We start from the raw sequence: 22,582 nt of genomic DNA, 5'->3' as shown, positions 1-22,582 counted from the left end.
GCGTTTTTTTAGTTTCTTTATTTTGGGAATAGGCCTGACTATGTAGCTGTTCCATATACAGGGGAGAGTACCTTTTTGATCGATTTCATTGAAGGTGCAATGCAGCACCTCAATAACGTAAGGGCTGCTGATTTTTGCCATGAAAAGAGGGAAGTTAGCAGGACCAACATTTGCTTTATTAGGAAGTTCATTTACAGCTTTCATGAGGTTTTCTTTGGTAATTGTGATGATTGTTAGAGGTGTATTTCTTAGTAAGTTTGAGATGGATTCTTTTTCTGCGATTCGGTGAAGGAGGTCAGTTATTTTCTTCCTGTTTTCTTCGGTTGCTAATTGGTTGGGCGCGAGAGATTGTCCAAATGTCTCCTTGAACCATTCAGTAAAGATCTCGGCAGTCATGAGATCCTTTTTCCTGTTGTCACCACTGATCAAAAAACTGGGACAACCAAAACAATGGTTAAAAAAATATGAGGGGCTTTGTTTTGGGAGAGACCAATAAAGTAACTAAAAAGGCAGCACATGCTATTATGGACAAATGGTCCTAACTTGAGACAGTAACAACAGCCCTCCTGATAGAAAATGAAAAATTGAACGCCATTAATCATGAAATAATTATGCGAGCTAATATTCTGGACAAAATAATACAAACCTTTTCCGCAATGACTGCACATGTGCAATGACACTAATTTATAAACATAAATGTTAAAATACAGTAAATATATAGACATTATTAAAATATGTGTAAGATATAAAAGATCCAGTTGCATATTCAGTTTCTGTCATCTTCGACAACAACTTGATCCATACCGACATCATCTTTCTGTCATCTTCGACAACAACATCGTATACCAGTTCCCATGACTTGCTGCTGCATAGTCTTTATTGTGCTTTAGGTGTGCAGAGTCATAAAGTGGACGAAGAGTAAAAAAAAAAAAAAAAACAATGGGCTACATTTATTATAGGGTTCGATACCTCTTCTATGGATAACAAGTTTAACTTTCTCAAGTCATAATATTGAAGCATATTAAATAGCTAACCCATTTGTACGGATAGATTATGTTACCTAATGTTACCTAGAGAAGAATCTGCTCAGACAAATAAATAAATAACCTTGTATAATAACAGCTAGCTCGCGCCATACTTGGAGAGATCATCGGATGGCATATCCCTCCTGAAAAGAAAACAATCTGTTTATTACAGAATAAACAGATGGTGCAAGCAACTTGGATATGTTTCCCTGTTCTATATATTATGTGCTAAATTTATTCTGACACTTTAGTGTCAGAATAAATTTCCGTTGCGCATATGTCATTTTTATTCTTTGTTGAAAGTAGGCTAGGTGCGACTGTAATTGTGCTGATTATTAGCGCGAAGTTCGCAGATACGATATTTCTCCACCCACCCATCAGTAAAACTAATCACTAGCATTCCCCTCACCCGAGATATTTTGGGATCTGTTTCTGATTGAAACTGGTGTTGAGTATTCTCTTTCTGCAAATCGCATTTTATACGAACCTAGTGTCTGAAAAGTTACAGTCGATATTTTTGTGCACTGGAAACAGCCTTATAGCAGTAGTTTTGTTCGTATGTGCATCGCTATAATTTAACTTGCTATACACAAAATAAGACTCGTCTCCCCTTGCGTGAATGAAAGAGAAACATGACGATCTAATAAACAATTTGAACAAATATTCGCTTTTCTCCTTCTTCGTTACCATAATATCATAAAACGGCCAGTAAATAGGCTATCTGAAAGTGCAAGGAAGACACATGCAGTCGATAAGCTTTCCATTAACTTTCTGTAGCTCTTGCCTTGCTGCTGGAGCTCGGAAAAGGCTCTCCATTGTAGTCATACTTCGTTGCACGGCTAAGTGGACCATTTTTGAAGATTGTTTCCATAGAAACGGATACTACCATTATAAACTGGGTGTGCTGGAATCGGTTTTTTATTATTGTCTTTGACAGTGGGTGATAACCTGATAAACATTTTTGCCATAAGTTATATAGAGTACGTATAAATACAGTATCTGTATTCATATTATCCCAACATGTATTGGCAGGAAAATAAAAGGCCTGATAAAACAGCTGCTTAGAAAAAAAAAAAATATATATATATATATAATATAGTATGGCCTACATTGAGCCTTAAATGGATATTTGAATCTTGGTGTAATCCTCCCTTAATGCTGCGGCTAATTTTCTGTTTGAATTAGAACATCTTGTTCTGGCTTTCAGTTGTGTTGTTCCAAAACATACCAAAGGTATTTAATTAGATTTTAGATTTAGCTCTTGGCGGGAAAAACAACTTCACCATATTGGTTTCTCCAAAGTACTATTGTACTGACCGTGCTTTGGGATACAGAGTGTTGTTATACTGATGCAAACACGGCTCGTCTGCAAAGATTTGCCGCTATGCGTATAAGGCAGGATATTCACACTTTCACACAAAAAAGCCACATTCGTGGTTTCATCAAGTGCCAACCAGCGCACCACATTTAAATCACAGATGATAAAACAGACCCATACCATTACACTACCACTGCCGAACTTCAGCCGATGGTGCAATACAATCTGAGTTCATCTGATGCTGGACTCTGTAGCGTGGTCCATCACTCCGCATCATGTGCTGCCATTGCTGTAATGTCCGTTGTTCCGTTCTGTGCACCAAGATAATGTAACTCATTCTATCATGTGTTTTTTTCTGATGATTGGTTGTCCTACACTTATCCCAGTTTTGTTAACTCTCTTTCGAGTCAGATCATTAAGAGTGCCTGTTGAAACTTTCCCTCGCTATCCGCTTCAACTGCTAACGTATTCTGAATGATGACCTGCCCGGCTCGAGAAGAATAATCGCGTTACCATTTATCTACATGGGTGTACGTTATTTCCAGCAATCGATTTTGGGTGTCCCACTTTCTCCTATTCGGCAAATGGACATTTCCGTCATTACCATGTTCTATGATGCCTCCTATGAAAGGATCTGGGTTCTTTCCTTGTACCATTTTTCTTTATCTACCTGTTAAGTGTGTATGTTCTCTAACTGCACTTTTACTTTTACTGCTTTCTACCCGTCATATTCTCTCTCTCTCTCTCTCTCTCTCTCTCTCTCTCTCTCTCTCACACACACACACACACACACACACACACACACACACACATACATACACACACGGTGCCACATTTATGTCAGTCCTTTCGCACCATAAAAAATAACATTCATTCTATTTAATTAACAGATGCCACTAAAATATAATTAGTCGCCACGAGTTCAGGGTGCGCTAAATACCTTACTTGCATTTTTTGTGGTGTTAGGGTATTATTAATAATTTGTAAATCTTTATTTATAGTACATACAGACATACTTGACATGCGAATTTTAAATGATTAGCGGTTAAACGACCTTGGACCTTGGCTTAATTGCACTATGTGGCGAATACTATTACTACCGCCTATTAGTGATAGTACTCCTATACTGAAATCTTGACTTCTTGGAGGGGATATCAGAGATATGATGTCACTGTCTCAGTGACACCATGTCTCTGATGTCCACTACAATGTCCGTATTTGATGACTTATCTAGTACTTGAAATTCATCATTTTTATTTACTATCTCTTAGCATTAGGCCCTCGTCTGTAGCACGGTTGGTAGAATAACTATCCTCCCCCACCACGTGGAAAAGATCTGAGTTCGAGTCCCGTCGATGATGGGAAGAATTTTTATGGGCCTCTTTCACAACGTGGCTAAGTTATTCAGTCTCAGGCGAGGGTAGCATGGTTTTTTCTCCCAGAAAACAGAAAATCGATCTTAGGACACACGCAATTTACAGACAATATACACGAATCAGTATGGCCTTTGTCGCTGATGCTACTAAAATCCTACTACAACAACTTAGCCTATAATATATATACCAGTATACGTGCACCTGTTTTTGCTGTTAGTAATCCTAACACAGCCCATGTATTTGCCTGTTCCATGAGAACCCCTGCAGTCCGTGAAATCTCTGATATCAAGGACTCTGATATCAAAATATCTTATAAAAAGCTATATGGCAACATGCTGAAGTAGTACTTAAAAATTCTGAAGTAATACTTAAAAATCATGCGCAGCTTTTTATTTTTGCGCATGATTTTTAAGTACTACTTCAGAATTTATAAATATTTTACTCTATCTATGGGAAACATTTTTAAACTGAGGATTTCTAATTGCTTAACATTCTGTTCATTAAACTCATTACCAAGTTGGAAGGATGAGCTCCTTTGGCATTTCAACATACCTTAAAAGGTCACAATTACAATAAAAGACACAATAACAATCCACTAAGTAATTCTGAACTGTTCACACCCACCACAACTTAACGCTTAACGTGATCTACGTATCCAATTATGGATACGATGAATACAATTGCAATACAAATATGTCACTTCGATTATATCAAAATGTTTATACTAAAAATGTTTTAGCGCTCTCTAAACAATCTTGGGGTCTTAATCCTCGCTCTCTACGGTTATATTACAAAGCTGTGTTTCTACCAATTTGTTCCTATGGTGCAGCCGCCTGGTTCTGGCATGAAGATTTCAGTCCAGACTAAACTTCATAGCATTCAACGTAAAATGCTTTTAGCAATGTGCAGGGCCAGTAGGACTTTGTCCTAAAGGGTTTTTCTTCTGTAAATATCGATGCAAAATAACTGTTGAGTTCATGGGAAGGGGAAATATCCTATCAACAGAGAGGAGATCGCGCAATTGATCATGGGAACGCAAAAGCACCCGGGAGAGGGAAGTCACATGATCTATGACGGGTGAATGACCAACGTTCATATCAAGTTATTCTTCAGTTGGGTGATAAAATTATAATGTGGACATGTGTTGTGTCTTACCCAAGGCTTCCCCTAAGCGTTAGTTTATCTCCGCTATGGTTATCTGTGATGATATGCAAGACTCGATACAATGGCCAGAATGAGTGTAGTGTTATGTTTGCGTTGTGTGTGTGTGTGTGTGTGTGTGTGTGTGTGTGTGTGTGTGTGTGTGTGTGTGTGTGTGTGTGTGTGTGTGTGTGTGTGTGTATGTGTGTGTGTGTGTGTGTGTGTGTGTGTGTTGTTGTTGTGCTATTTAGCTGTTTCTGGCCGCTTTGCCACCAGGAAGCAGCGATCACCAGGAAGGCTGCTTCCCAGTACCCGTCCACGCCACGAGGAGGCGGGCCCAGCTTACACGTACTAAACTAAATGTAATATTTCAAGCACCCATAGGAATAAGCGCAAGTCTTATGGGTGCAGCAGTCTCCTTTATCACGTACTGTGGTGAATACCACAAAGAATCCCGCATCCACTGCAGAAAGTGTAATAGCAATGGATGCCAGCAGCTCCCATACCCAGGAAGCCCAAATCTGGGTACAAGCAGTTTAAAATCCCGTCTGTAATAAACTGGAGACCAGCGAATCCTGCCTCCTAAGGGGCTAGCAAAAAAAAAAAAAAATTAATGGACAAAATATTATTACGTTACAAAAGAAAAATAAAGATAAATACAAAGGAAAAAAAATAAAATAACTAAAAAATTAATAATAAAAAAATAATAAAAAACAATAAATAAATAAAAGATAATAATAATAAATTAATTAGATAAAATATTAAAATAATAATTATTATTGAAATAAAGTAGCTTTGTTGAGTACTGAAGTCAGCTCAGCAGTCCGCATCGTCTGTTGAAAACCTGTGTAGCAAATTCCTGTAGAGCTGAGAAGGCATTTTGATTTCAATAAGATATCTTTCATTTCCAGGAGAGAAATTATGCACTGTACTAGATAATGTTTGTCTTAAATCTTGATAAACTGGGCTGAAGAATAAGACATGACTCGAGTCTTCAGAGGCTCCGCAGAAACAGGTATTTGTCGTAGATAGATTGAATTGAAGAATACGCGCGTTCAAAGAACCGTGACCAGTTAGAATGTATGATGTAACAAGGCTTGGGTAGAACCAAAACTGATTACTTTTTGAGGTAGTGAATTTAACATCATGTATAAAACATCTGGTTCACGGCTCCTTTAGTCGAGGAATTCCATCTCACTTGCCATCTTTTATGAAGCTCAGTCCAACATTTCGCTTTTTCATTCTTTGGATCGGCAGTGGGATTATAGGTCAAATCGGAAAAAGTTAGAGGATGTCCGTTACGAATATAGTAAACAAAGCCTTTGTACGTAAGGTACAGATCCAGAGGTAACAAGCCTGCAATGGCTTGCAAAGATGCAGTTGAAACTGTTCTACAAGTTCTTAGGAGAGCTAGCAAAAAGGTTCGTTGGACACTGTCTAGTCTGGTTTGAACTGTATTAAGTTTGGTTCTGTGAAACCATATGCTGGCTACATATGTAAAGATTGGAATAAACACTGTGTAGTATAGAATTCTAAGGGTTCCCTTTTTTAAACCCCAGTCCTGCCGAGAGATTTTGAATAATATGGCCGTAAAAGTTTTCACTTTTTTGGAAAGATTCTGAATGTGTGGTAAGAATGACAATTTTTCATCAAAAATAATACCAAGATGCTTATGACTGGTAACAAGTGGCAGAGATACTCCATTAAACATGACAACCGGAGGTATATTATGGTCTAGTTTTCCGTGAAATATCATCATCTTGGATTTAGATGGTGACACTCTTTATTTATTTTTCAGAGTCCAATCCAGCAAGTTATCTAGTACAGAGTTAGCCCGTTGTTCCAATTGGATCTGGAGTTACCATGTACTAAGAGGGAGAGGTCGTCGGCAAAGGCAATCATTTGCACATCGGCCGTGTTGGAGGGAGAAGAAGTCAATCATCAAGGAAGAGGTTCCACACAAGAGGGCCAAGAATGGAACCCTGGGGACACCCTCGAGAAACAGCTTTGAATACCGAGTGATGTTTGGTTTGGATGTAGACAGTACGTTCAGCAATGTAACTTTTGAACAAAAGGAAGAGATGTCTAGAACAATGAGCGATTCTAAGGCGCCGTAAGACACTCTCCCGCCAAACATTGTCGAAGGCGCCTTCACAATCAATAAAAACTGCCAGTGCATATTTGTAAGTAGAGCTATCAATTAACTTTTTAAATTCAAAAATCGTATCTTCACAACTACAACCAGGCTTAAATCCATACTGAAGAGAGTAAGATAGATTACTTTCCAAAAGAAGTTGATTACATCTGTATGCCATGAGCTTTTCTACTAACTTGCCTAAGTGGGATAATAAAGCGATAGGCCTGTATGATTTAGGATCACTTATGATTTATGATCACTTGGTGGTTTACCTGGTTTTGAGATTATTCTAATGAGAGCAGACTTCCAAATAACAGGGAAATTCCCAGCTACAAGACACTTGTTGAAGTTCAAAAGATGGTTTGGTCTAATAGAGAAGAACCTTTTTATGAAAATGAATTCCAGTAGATCAGTTCCTGGGCATTTGTTATTACTCATTGGAGAAACTGAATTTTTAAGCTCTTCCATAGTAAATAAAGGAGTAGAAATGGGAGAATCGTATTGCTTATTTCTTTCCTAACTCCAGAGCGGTAAAAGTTTAAGAAGAGCAGTTTCTAAGTGCTACAGAAATGGATTAATATCTGAAGATGGTGGACAGTATAAATAAATCAAGAAGAAGGACATGATTTCATTAGTAGCTTGTATACAGGTAGCACGCTGTGAGCAGAGAGAAGTGACGGTGAGAATGTCTAAATTTCTATTGAATACAATAATAGCTGTTTTTTGGATCTTCATTAGGGAATTTTATCATTCTGGTGGATAAAGGTTTGTTTGTTTCTTATTTGGTTTTTAGGAGCATTAGCAACTAAGGCCATATTGCTAGGAAATGCAGTGGTCATTCCCTGACCTTTCCGCATCCTCCGTATTTGGTGGTGAGGGTCTCAAACCCCGGTCTAATCAAGAAGCGTGTGCTGCTGCTCCTTCCCACCTGGCTACGGAGGCGCCAGGTGGATAAAGGATAGCCTGTAATTTTACCGTGATAGTGATACGGTTCCTGTAAACAAACAATGTCTGGAGAAAGGATATCTGCAAGTCTTCGAATTTCATCAGTTACTGTCTTAGATCTATGGGCATTTAATTGACTGATTTTAATTTGGCGGTCAAGAGTATAGATTCTTCAGCCTCATCATCGTTATGATCATTAGGACTGGATTGGAATAGTTCTTTGTCTTACTGTTTCCATAGCTTTCTGGTATTCTGGACACAAGACATCTCTAACAGAGTGATCGGCTGTCTTCTTCTTTCGTTTACAATTGGAACATACTGCAGGGTCACTCAGAAAATACGTGCCCCGAACGAGCACAGTGTCCGCAAGTCGGCACTTCATTTTTGCAAGAGCCAGAAGTGCGTCCGTATGATAAACAACAGAAGCATTTGGTAACTATCGTAAAGGCCTTAAATTTATGAGACATTAACCCTATAAATATCCTGTCTAGAGTGGAGATTTGTGAGAAAATACGTGTGGGAAAGAGCAAGCACCCAGTTTGATGTACACTTGGACCTTGATTTCGTTTTGAATTTAAATAGAATCTCATTTCCTATCTGGTCATGTGTAAACTCAAGGTCTTTTAAATTTTTGAAATACAAGTCATCCAAAATGTCTTCCTTAGTTAAATCGTTATCTAGATCATAAACAATTATTGTAGGATTTAGTTCCTTCGGTGCCTCTGAAGACAGACCAGCTTCAGAAATAAATTTAGAGGATGCAATAGCATTTATATCCTCCTTAGAGTTTGTCTCTATTATTATCCCATTGTTCTTGATACTCGAAGTGCCTTGATTTTAACCTCTTTCAGATCACTTTTTAGGTTTTTAATGACATGTTCCTAACTTGCTGGCTAGTAGTGAGTTGCGAATTGCGAACCTTATGAGGTTCTGAGGCCTCTTTGTAGGCTGTTTTTTAACAGGCTTCGAGCTTGAAGAACTGGAAAAAGGTGCACGTACGTCGTCTGCGTTAGTTACTGTTTCGTTTTCAGAAATAGAAATAAGTGTAACTGTATTCTTAGGTGCCGACCGGCACCTAAGAATACAGTTACATTTAGGTGCCGACAGGCTAACCAGGTGGGTAAAGTGCTTGCCTGCCTGCCACCCCAAAGTTCGCGGGTTCGAATCCCGCCTCGGGCGTAGATCAGAGTAAAATGCAAAACCTTTGGGAGGTGCATTATGGCCACAGAAGCCGATGGGCCAACAACTAACAAAAAAAAAAGTATTCTCAGGTAAGGAATCCTTTTAGAACACTAGCATAAATCCTTTATTTCAGGGATGTTTTGTACTTTTAGTTCTTCGATGCGCTTTTGTTGGAGCTGGTCATCTGACGTTTTTTAAGTTCTTCAACATTTTTATTTTCTAAATCTATTTGAATCTTCAGTCTTTCTATTTCCACAATAAGTGACTGAGCAACTTGTTCTAAGCCACTCCAGGACTTTAGAATGATCTTGGTCTGCGTTTTGGTTACCTTTCGTTATCATTGAGCAGGTACCACTATTTATTTAACTATTATGCATTAGTATTAAACTTGCATTACACACCATTGCATCTCCCGTCCACTGGTGAGATTGTGACGTTCTGCTGGTGCACGAACTATACACGGTAGCCGGGAAAATCAAAGGGTATCCAATTGATTTTAGGGTGGCGCACCATGACGAAGGATGTCAGGCTGCTGTTATTATTAAATAAGGATATTACAGTGACCCAGGTGATTTCCCTGGCTTTTACATCCAGGCAGGGTTGCTGTTCCTGCTGTCCAGGGGAGTGGCTGCCACCCATCAGGGCTACACGACTGATCCGGCGAACAGCCTAAAGAATGAAAAAGTCAGGTTACAGACCCACCTCCTAAACCTTTGGCAGAGAAGGTGGACTGAGACCACCAAGGGAGAAGTGACAAAAAAATTCCTACCGGACATCCGAAAGATATATCCAAAACAACCGGTGTGGTACTTCCCAGGGTACCACATGACAACACTGTTAACAGGACATGGCCCTTACAATGAAAAGCTCTTCGGGCTGGGTCTCACCGACGATCCCAGCTGTACATGTGGAGAGAGCGAAAGCTGGAGCCACATAGCTTATGAATGTCCACAATATGAGGACCTCAGAGGGATTCTCATAACAAGAATCAGATACCTTCCGAAGGGATTGGAGTCTCACTTCCTGGACTCAGAGGAAGAATACAGGGCGCTCTCCCTCTTCGCGAAGGATCTATTTCCCAGGAGGAAAATGCTAATTGCAATCTACAGCAATCAACACAGAGACTGACAAGAAACGCTACCAGATGAAACAGAAAATCGAAATTCTCGGGACACCAGACTCGACCAAATGGAACGCTGACAACTGGAAGAGAAGTTAGGACGGGGATTACCCCATGAGTGACATTGAAAACAGAGAAGAGACAAAAAGCAGCATAACTGCCAACAGACTGATGGCGACCTGAAGAGGGCACTCTAGCTCCCTTCACCTTTTATTCCCACATCCTTGGGGAGGGGGGAGGGGACGACCTTTGCTCCCTCCCCTTCTCGCCACCCTACATCTTCTACTCTGGTGGGGCATGGGCATGCCTCACTGAAAATTGGGGCTACCTACTCTATTGGTCCCATATTTCTGTCTCTCACCCCCCAGTCTTCTGTCTCCCCCCACTTCTGTCTTTACGCTAACGAAAGCCCCACACAACAAAAATTAACGTGCCAAAAATCCTTTGAGCCTGAATTCGGCATAACAACCTTAGCGATCATACCCCCACGCCAACGCATATGTGTATGTATACACGTGTATGTAATTGTACATGTGTGTATATATGTGTGTGCATCGTCACTGACCTAATGGATTTTTTTTTTTTTTTTTTTTTTTAGGTCCTAGCCGCCGAAATCTCAGGAAATTAAGCGGCAGGACCTGCCAGAGTAAATCTTAGTCTACTGGTGTTTCCTGGTCTGCCTCCACGGGGCGAAAGTGGGGCAACGTTGGGCCTCAGTAGGGGTCCAGCGGCTAAATGACCAGATGAACAACGGTACACGACACTACACATGTACAATATCCATATACTTTTAAATCTCTGGCATTTCCCAGCGAACTGGTTCACTCACAATGAAAGCAACGCGGAGATGGGGGAAACCCCTGGTGCCGTTTGACCCTAAACACACTTTACACTTTACACTTAAAATACAGGCCACCAGGAGTATGGCCGGACATGTGACTAATTGGACGGTGGAGGAAGCATGGACCACCTCAGACCACCGGGCAATAACCTTTTCAGTTGAAAGACAACTAACAAGAATAACTCAAACAAACCAACCACAAATGAGATATGCAGTCGCAAATGCAGACTGGACACTATATAGAGAGTTGCTCACCACGGCAATTAAACACAATCTGGAAAACATAAACCCCCGGAGCGACCCGGATGACCTTCAGAGGGAAACTACAAAATTATTACTAAACATCAGTGATCGAGTGATAAAAAAAAAAACCCAAAACCCGGCACAGTACCCTGGTGGACACCAGAAATTGCAGTACTACGACGACAAATGCAAAAAACAAGAAAAGACTTCCAGAGAGCTCACAGAACCTGGCCCGAAGATGAGGTGGAGGTCTTGAGACAACATTACAGAGAAGCTAGGAACCGTTACACAGACACCATAAAAAAAAGTAAGAAGGGTTCTTGGGAGCGCCTAGTGTCTACTTCTGGAAACACCGACCCCTGGGGCATAGTCTACAAGGTGATAACCAATAAGCTTCCCAGGGGCGAGGTCATTAGTACTACCAGGACACCGGAGGGAAACCTAACGACCACTTGGGAGCAGTCAATGGGCAACATACTGGACAAAATCTTCAAGGAACCAGCAATATTAACCATGCAAGAACAACACGAAATTTGCAAGGAGAACGCAATCTATAACACCTCGACAATTGAACCCCCCTTCACCCTGGAAGAGCTCAGTGAGGCTGCCACCAAGATCAGAAATCGCAAATGCCCAGGACTGGACATGATCGAACCAGAGATCTTGAAGAAAACTGCAGAATTTGCACCGCACTTACTACTTACTCTCTACAACAGGTGCCTGGAAACAGGCAAATTCCCCACAGCATGGAAAACAGCAAACACCAAGTTGTTACTTAAAAATCCTAACAAAAAACCGGACTGCCCAGAGTCATATAGACCTATTGCACTGCTCTCAGTGGTCAGCAAACTATATGAAAGACTGCTGCACAAAAAACCACTATGAGAGGACAAACCTGGCGGCTAGGAATCAGTTCGGATTTAAGCCGGGTTCCTCCACAGTGGATGCACTTGGAAACCTGCTTCGGAAGGCACAGGAATGCAGAAAAAAATACCTGCTAGTCATTTCAATTGATTTTGCTGGGGCGTTCGTCTCACTTTGGTGGCCGAGCGTCCTAGCCAGACTAAGGGTGGCTGCAGTCCCTATCAACCTATACAAGGTAATGGAGGACTACCTATCTTGCAGGAAAGTAGAAATAAATGCCAACTACCAAAAAGTCACAAGATCTGTATACAGGGGCTGCCCGCAGGGGTCTGTCTTGGGGCCACTCCTTTGGAATATGGTTCTCGATGAGCTCCTGAACCTGGACCTGGGGCTGATCGGAGCCCAGGCCTTTGCAGACGACCTTATTCTTACCATTGAGGCTGACTCAAGAGCCCAACTGGAAACTACCGCAAACCAAGCTCTGCAGAAAATACAAAATTGGGCTACAAGAAACCAGTTAAAAATTTCACCGACGAAAACCACAACTATTCTACTAAAAGGAACCCTGCAAATACGGCGCCCACCCCAAATTAAAATAGAAGGTGTGACCATTAAACTTGCCAACCAAATGAAATATCTAGGAGTTATCCTAGACAAAAACTTATCCTTTCAACCTCACCTACAATATATAAGGACGAAGATAAGACGTTACTCGGCACTGGTGGCGAGGGTTACGAGAAAAGACTGGGGATTAAAAAAAAACAGCACTAATGTTGTATTATAAGGCAACCTTCATCCCTGCGATAACTTATGCTGCTGCAGTGTGGTACAGCAAAACGACGCTTGCAGTCAATAGGAGAACTCTGGATACGATACAAAGGACCATTTTACTAACAACCACACGAGCATGCAGAACAGTAAGCACACCAGCGTTGCAGGTGCTTGCTGGAGCGCTCCCCCTCGATTTGGAGACTGTAAAAGCTGGCTTGCTCTTCCTGCATGCCAGGCGGGTTGCTGCCACCTTCCAGGATTTCATAATTGACCCAGCGAGTAGTACAAAAACAGAAAAAGTCCGATTACAGGCTTACCTACTTCGGGAGTGGCAACAAAGATGGACCGATACAACAAAAGGAGAAATCACAAGAAAATTCCTTCCCAACCTCAGCAAAATATATCCCAAGCAACCAGCCTGGTACTTTCCGGGGAAGCATTTGACTTCGCTCCTTACTGGTCATGGTCCCTTTAAGGAGAAGCTGCTCGGGTTCTGCCTTGTTGAGGACCCCAACTGCACATGTGGGGAGATCGAGAACTGGAACCACTTGGTCTACGACTGCCCAGAATACGAAGATCTCAGAGGCATCCTGATCACAAAGATACACTACCTTCCGAAAGGACTGGAATCCCACTTCATTGACACAGAAGAGGAATACAGAGCACTTTCTCAATATGCGCAGGACCTCTTCGAGTGGAGAAAACTGCTAATTACCATAAATCGTGTCTGAAGAAATATCACCACAAGTTAAACTGTACAAGACCATAAAATACTATCCAACAGAGTTACTACAGAGAAAAACCTTGAGACAAGTGAGTGAAAAACACAAGGACGGCGCTTACCCCATGAGCGACTGGACTGAAACCGGCTCAATATTGAAGAAAAGAGACTTAACGCAGCACAGCTGCCAAACGCCATTTGGCGAATTGAAGAGGGCACCCTAGCCTCCTTCATCTTTAATACCCATATCCCCGGTGGGGGGGAGAGACGGTCTTACTGTCTCATCCCCCTCTCACCATTCCCACTTTCCCTTCTGGTGGGGCATGGGTATGCCCCACTGTGACTTGGAGTTGCCTCCTCTCTCGACTCCATACTTCTGTCTTTCCCCCCCCCCAGACTTCAGTCTCCCCACCCACTCTACCTGCACATACGCAAGCGAATGCCCTACACATCGGAATTGATTTAATCATCTCCAAATTACGTTTTTCGCCCATACACTCGGCGTTTCAAAAATTTAGCGTTATTCCCCATAGAATTTACCAAAATAAAAAAAAATAAAAAATATATATATATATATATATCTTAGTTTATTTTTTAACTTTCATTTCCTCTTTTTATTTTATTATTTTTTTATTTTTTATTTTTATATATTTTTTTTTTTTTTTTTTTTTTTTTTAGGTCCTAGCCGCCGAAATCTCAGGAAATTAAGCGGCAGGACCTGCCAGAGTAAATCTTAGTCTACTGGTGTTTCCTGGTCTGCCTCCACGGGGCGAAAGTGGGGCAACGTTGGGCCTCAGTAGGGGTCCAGCGGCTAAACGACCAGATGAACAACGGTACAAGACATTACACATATACAATATCCATACACTTTTAAATCTCTGGCATTTCCCAGCGAACTGGTTCACTCACAATGAAAGCAACGCGGAGATGGGGGAAACCCCTGGTGCCGTTTGACCCTAAACACACTTTACACTTTACACTTTACTTTATACAGCCCGTATTGCTCCTTATATTACTGACTGGCACGTAGAAACTGACCTAACGACAAGTGACCATCGCTCCATCGTCTTCCTGCTGGGATCAACTCTTCCTCCTCAACAACCTCTTCGTAATCTCATACGTTACTCTCTTAGAAACATAAAATGGGAACGTTTTAATCGTTCCGTTCTCTCTCAATTGCCTGAAGACAACCTAGAAAATTTTAAATCTCTTACCACCGAACAACTAGCACTGCAGATTCAAAACATTATCATCACTGCAATTCAGAAATCTACGCATAAAAAGAAACTAAAAACTAACTGCACACCTTGGTAGAATAACGAACTATCCTCTACTCGGAAACTTGTACATAAAGCCAGAAGAAATTTTCAGCGTAAACGGCGTACTTGGCCTCAAGAAGAAGTCAACAGACTACATGAAGAATACAAAACTCTCAAAAGAAAATACGTAAAATTGATACGTAATACGTAAAATTGATTTATGAAAGCAAATTGCAATCCTGGCACAATTTTGTCCGTACGTCTGGGAATAATAATCCTTGGGGCGTCATCTATAAAATTGCTAAAAATAAAATGATCTTGGGTGACATTTTTAACTCTATTACCTCCAACAGTATGGAAACTATTACACTAACAGACTCCATAAATGCCATCTTGGACCAACTGCTGCCTAACGATGATCTCGCTATTGACACTTCACACCATCTATCTATTCGTGATTTAAACCAAAAATACCTTCCTTTAGAAGAAACAAGTCCATTCACTGCAGAAGAACTTACTTCAATCTTGAATAAAATTCAGTCAAACAAATGTCCTGGCGATGACCTGATTGACAATATATTTATCAAACACTTTTATGACCTAAGGCCCAAAGTTCTGCTTAAATTATTCAACAACTGCTTAAATACTGGAACGTTTCCCAAACCATGGAAACACGCCATTCTTAAGATTTTACATAAACCTGGTAAGCCACTAGATAATGCGAGATCCTACCGCCCCCATAGCCTTGCTCTCTCACCTGGGAAAAGTGTTAGAGAGATTAATTGCCAATAAAATAACCACACTGCAGGGAGCCACAAGCTCCACATCCTCTCTTCAATACGGATTTAGGCAAGGGCTTGGATGCGAAGACGCCTTATTAGAACTCCACCACCTCATTGACTGCTCCACTTCCAAGTATGTTATGGCAATCTTTATCGATTTTGAGGGCGCTTTTGATACTTTATGGTGGGAAAGTGCCCTCAGTAGACTCCGTTCCAATCACTGCTCTCTTCAGCTTTATAAACTTGTTAGAAACTACTTTGCTGATCGCACTGTCACCGTCATCACTAAAAGCACGAAGATTAACAGATCTGTCTCCCGTGGTTGCCCCCAAGGATCAATTTTGGGTCCCTTGATTTGGAACCTAGTTCTCGATGATTGGCTGCTTAGGACGACTGAATTTCAAAATGTGCAACAACTTGCGTATGCAGATGACATTATCATTTTAGTGAATGGAAACTCAAGATCTGAATTAGAACTCTATGCCAATAAAGTACTCTTTGAACTATCGTCCTGGTCCTCTAAGAATAAATTAAAATTATCCCCAACAAAATCGAAGATTATGATTTTTAAACACAAATTAGACTATCGCAGATCACCAGTTGTAAAACTTGACAAGAAATCACTTCCACTTGTCCGAAGCACCAAATTTTTAGGAGTCATCATCGACGACCGCTTTTCCTTTACTCAGCATATTCAACATCTGTCCGTCAAAGTTAAGAGTTTTACCGCAATGCTGCTCCAAATTACCAGAGAAGACTGGGGACTGAACACTAAAACCCTACATCTATTTTATAATGCTGCCATAATCCCAATTACAACCTACGCTGCCAGCCTTTGGTTTAGACGTACTGCACTCAAAACAGTACAAACCAAGTTATCCACTATTCAACGTTGCTTTCTCCTCAGCCTACTTCACGTTTGCCGAACAGTATCAACTCCAGCTTTACAGACTCTTGCAGGCACCATACCACTTGACTTGCATGTTGTGTTTAGAGGGCTTTGCTTTTACATCCGCAAAGGCATTTCTGCGGAATTTCAGGGAATCATTGTAAACCCTCAAACTGATCCCAAAACTGAGCAAACCAGATGCTGGAATTTTTTAGTGAACACCTGGCAGAATAGATGGAATTCTACCGAAAAAGGAGCTATCACCAAAAACTTCTTTCCCGACGTAACTGCACTACTCTCATCATCCACCAGAAAATGGTTTTCACCCTCACTGTTTACCCCCTACATACTAACTGGGCATGGTTCGCTTAACGCAAAACTCTACCAATTCAGACTTTCCAATATAGTCTCCTGTAGATGTGGGCTACCGGAAGACTCTCCTCACGTACTTTTTGAATGCTTCATTTACGAGGATCTAAGATCGGCTCTTAAGGCAACAGTACCAAACTTGTGTCCCGGAGGTGAGAAGATACTCATTTCTGTCAACAATTTCCGGGCCCTTCAAACCTTCTGCAATGCTGCTTTTAATCGCAGGAAGTCTCTCAACCTCAATGTTAATTCAAGAAATGAAACTGAAAATGCATCATAAATCATAATACAACTGTGCGCTGCCTTGTCGTCCTGATGACGTCATATACAAAATTGTTGTGGCTTTCAAGACCACGGAAAGATTTTAACAGATGCTGCACTTCTCTGACTCATCCTTTATCAAGACTCTCTTCAACTAAATCTCTGCTCAGTGATACCGTCATCTACCAGAGACTTCTGACACCACTCCAGTTTAACAGAATTCAGAATTATATCTAGAATTTGTTCCTGCCGATCATGATTGAATGACATTACTACTTCTGTTTGACAATACCCCTTTTCTCTTTGTGGACCACTTTGGGCAGCACTGCATAAAGATGTGGGCAAGAAATGGATAAAGATTTTATTTTTTTACTTTTTTTTTTTTTCAATACATATATTTTCTATATATATATATATATATATATATATATATATGTATATTTTTTTTCCTTCTTATATATATATATATATATATATATATATATTTTTTTTTTTTTTTTTTATTATTATTATTTTATTATTTTATTTTATTTTATTTATTTATTTATTTTTTTTACTTTATGCTATTCTCATCCTTATTTCTTCGTCTTCTGCTGTGCGTGCGTGCGCTGTTGCCGGCTTGCTGGCACGGGGTTCTTCTGAATGGCTCCAAACCCTCTTTGGACATTCAGTACATGACTGTTGAGGTTGGCCATGGTTCTTGCGCAGTTCTGGCCTACCTCCCCGTGGTGTAGACGGACACTGGACAGGCTTTCCAGGTGACAAAACGGCCAGAAACAACTAAACAACACAACAACACACACATTGCACGAACATAACGTTACACACATTTCTGGCCTGTTACAGTGCTCTGTAACCATCACAGTGTACAAAGACGGAGTTGAACTTTCGTTCAGGTGCCGTCCTACATAAGATACTATACATGTCTACATGTCTACATGGAGTATGCGTAGAGTTGATCGGGACATTTGGAAGGCTATATGTTTTCAATGTTTTATATGTTTATATGTTTTAGGCTATATGTTTTGTACTGTCATTTCAGGGAGGTACTACGAGCTTATCTACAGTATATAGACAAGGTGTGTTCAGGAACTACAAAATAGGCACTTTATAATTGGATTTGACTCGAATGCGAACTCAGTTTTATGGGGCAGAATTGAGACTGAAGAACGCGGAGGTTTGTTGGAGGACTGCGTAATCTCAAATCGATTAGAGCTTTTGAATAAACCAGAACAATTATCTATGTTTGTCTCTACACTGCGAAAATCGTATATTGATGTCGCAGTGTGTAGTTAATCCGCAGTGAATAAAGTGCAAAAATGGAGAGTGGTGAATGATTGGTCTACCAGTGACCACCGAGTCATACGGTATAAAGTGGTTCAGAGGCATTAATAGTCTCAGAAGATATAGAGAGATATGTGGTGGCCTCGGCTGACTGGCAGGTTTTTGATGACTTATTAAAAGAAAAATGGACACAAGAAATATAGGAAAAGTGGAAAGCAGCTTGGCTTCTGAGAGAGTGAGGATACTAACAGAAATTTTAATTTCTTGTTTCCGATGGCGCAATGAGGAAGGGTAGGAAGATCTGCTCCTCAGTTCCATGGTGGAATACAGAATTAACAGGATTGCGTAAACGTGTCTTGAGGCTAGGCGTTGTTTTCAAACTGCAAGGTGGAATAATATTGGTTAGAAGAATATAAAAGGGAATATATGGTGTTGAAAAGGGAGTATGTTAAAAGTATAAGGGTATGTAAAATTAAGTGTTGGCAAGATTTTGTCCAAAAAGAAGGAAATACAAATGTGTTGGGTTTACCCTATAAAATAATGATGGACAAAATGAAGGTAGAAAAAATAGTGACTACCATCCGTATGGATCGGGTTGAAACGCATAGCTGGAGAGACACGATGCAGAAAATTTTAAACATGCTATTTTGAGAAGATAGTGTGGAGGATGAGACTGAGGAGCGGGTAAATATTAGAAGTGAGAATAGTCTGTATGCTAACCAAGACGAAATTGGACCTTATGTGGCTCAGGAGCTTGTGATGGCAGTTGAGAAATGCAAAATTATGAAAGCACCTAGTAAAGATAAAATTGTAGTTGAAATTGTGAAACGAATAGTAAGAAGACGGCCTGAGCTCTTATTAGAGATATACAATAAATTCCTAAAAGAATGTATTTTTCCAAAATATTGGAAAGGGACTGAGATAAGTTTACTATTAAAGAAAGTAGATAAGGATCCTACAGATTCTAAATCATAATAGGCCCATAGCTCTCTTGTCTGTATTGGCTAAAATTTAAGAAAGGCTATTAATACGCAGGCTAGATGGCGTGTACAAAGGGGCTGGGTTTGAATTTGAGAGACAATTTGAATTCACGAAAGGCAAGGCAAAGAACGCGGCTTTCTTTAGAAAATTAGGTAGTCGGGGTATTTCTTGACTTTCAAGGAGCGTTCGATGGTCTTTGGTGGGAGAGTGTACTTAGAAGACTAAGACAAGCCAAGTGTCCAAATACCCTATATAAGATAATAAGAGAATACTCTAGAGAGCGTGAGGTCATGATAAGATCGAAGTACATAAAAATAAGGAAAGCGGTAAAAAGGGGGCACCACAAGGCTTAATTATGGGGCCATATATGTGGAATTATGTACTAGATGAATTATTGCAGAAAGAATGGGAAGGAAATGATCTTATAGCGTATGCTGACGATGTGGTTATTCTAATATATGCAAATTACAGGCTTTGTCTTAGAACAGAAGGCTAAGTGGGTCTTAGAAAAAATAATAAGTGGACTAAGAAGCATAAACTGACAGTGTCTCCCACCCAGACCAAAGCGTTAATAATGAAAGGGAAGTTTAGCAGGACTAGTCCTCCTGTAATAAAGTTAGAAGAAAAGACCACCATAGGCTTTGTTACAGAAATGAGATACATCGGCGTTATAATTGGAGAAAGACTGAACTTCGTCCCACACGCTGAATACCTTAGAAATAATATTAAGATTATATATGCAAAGATACGAAGGACTGTAAGAGTCAAATGGGATCTAAAAGGGAAAGCGTTGCGTGTAAATGTATTTTTATACCCATTATGATTTATACCTGTGGTGCATGGGGGTCAGCAGTCCAAAATGTTCATATGAAAAGGAAGTTGATATCCGCACAGCGATATGCCCAATTAGCATTAACAAGAGCTTGCAGAACTGTCTCGAAAGATGCACTGGAAGTTGTTGCAGGACGATAGCCCACTGATTTGATTATAGCCCTTAGAAGCTTGTTGTATGCCACTGGGCGGAGTAATTCCAGAACGATACTGGAAATGAGATCACGTCCTCTAGTTACAAAAGAATATACTAAATCGGATGTAAAGGAGGAGAGAAAAGGGTTATACAAAGAGGTATTAGAGAAATGTCAAGAGCGATGGGCTGGCTCCGAGGTGGGCAGAATAAAATATCAGTTGATACCTACGGTAGAGATTATGGTTAGAGCGAGTAAGTGGCCTGGGTTAGGACTCAGTCAGATGAAGATAGACACTGGGCAAGGCATGAAAGTACGTCTAACGGAGTTGGGCATAAAGCAGGATCCTAGATGCAGGTGTGGAGAGATGGAATATAGATAGCCTTCACGTGCTTCTGAGATGCTTGACATATGAGGATTTCAGGTTAGCAGAATTTAAAAGTATCGGCAGCCCTTCCTCAGAGTGGATATCTTTGAGAATAGGGAATTTTTATGGTATATAGAACAAGTGTTTAAAAGACGGAGGAATTTTAATGTTTGAAATTTTATTGAATTGTATATATGTTTTTTTTTTTTTTTTTGTTAGTTATTGGCGCATCGGCTTCTGTGGCTATAATGCACCTCCCCAGGTTTTTGCAGTACTCTGATCCATGCCCGAGGTGGGATTCGAACCCGCGACCTTTGGGTTGTCAGGCAAGCACTTTACCCATCCGGCTAGCCCGGTCGGCGTATATATGTAAATAAAGATTGTAAATATGAATATAGATGTTAAAATGAAGATTGATGCAATAAAGCATCATATGTTTAAGAGTGTAAATATTCTATATAATATTGATGTAAATACACCATAGAAAACTCTTAAACGAAAAAACTACGTTTGTAGTTTGAAGGGGCATCATTTTATCTGTATCTCATATTGTGCTCCTCCTTCACAGCGAGTTTCCATGTATTGCACTACCTCGAATAAGTAACGCTTCACCAAAAGAGAAGACTATTGTTACTTATTCTCAGTGGGCACCACCACCCAGACGGAACCGTTTCAAGGCTTATTGGCCCTTCATCGGTGGGCAGGCACCCTGGTATTGCAGACATGATAAGTAATATGATAAGTAACAATATAGTCGTCTCTTTTGGTGAAGCGTTACTTATTCGAGGTAGTGCAATACATGTCAACTCGTTGTGAAGGAGGAGCACAATATGAGATACAGATAAAATGATGCCCCTTCAAACTACAAACGTAGTTTAAGAGTTTTCTATGGTGTATTTACACCAATATTATATAGATGTGAACACTCACAAGAGAGTTTTAGGCGAAGTGCAACCATCTAAGTTTTAAAAGCTAAGATAGTAGAAACCTGCCTCCCTATTGTCACGGGCGATAATCCTGCTGCTAAGTCTGACTGGTTCAGGCGGCAGCAGGGGCTAAGGGGTTTTAAATTTTTTTTAGGCAACTATGAGCTTTTGCTCGGGGGGGACGCCCCCGAGCAAAATGATGATGATGTCTCTGGTAGCTGTCTGCACGTGTAGCACAGTAGTATCGTCACCGTCCTCCCCACACCGGGTGGAAAAGGCCCGTGTTCGAATGCCGTCGATGATGCGAGGAACTTTAATGAGTTTTTTCACTCCATGGCTGAGTTAGTCGGTCTCGGGCGTAAATAGCAAGGTTTTCACCCCAGAAACTGGGATATTTCGTCCATCAAAACAGGCAAACTGACCAGAACACACGCAATTTACGGACAAAATATATGGGTATATGTAATCATTTACGGATGACCCTAATATTATATATATATATATTTTTTTTTTTTTCTCTGGTAGCTTTAAAGAGGACTCCTCCACTGCGGATGCACTGGAAAGCATCATCTCTTCTTTGGTAGATTTTCCAGCCAGAAAATCCACCAAAAAATGTTTCTGATGTCACAATCGATTTTGCCAGGGCACTTGACTCAATTTGTTGGCCAAGCATCCTCGGCAGTCTCCATAAAGCCAACCTGACAAAAAATCTCTGCTGTTGCATCAAGCACTATTTCTCCAAAGAAAAAGCATAACAGTTAAAGCACCATACAGCTCGATTTCCCGACACACACACAGGATGCCCCCAGGGTTCAG

Source organism: Mastigoproctus giganteus, chromosome 7 (genome assembly GCF_048544385.1).
Source record: "Mastigoproctus giganteus isolate SK-2022 chromosome 7, ASM4854438v1, whole genome shotgun sequence".
NCBI classification, from domain to species: Eukaryota; Metazoa; Arthropoda; class Arachnida; order Uropygi; family Thelyphonidae; genus Mastigoproctus; species Mastigoproctus giganteus.
The sequence above is the reverse complement of the archived record's forward strand: the minus strand, read 5'-3'. Positions refer to the sequence as shown.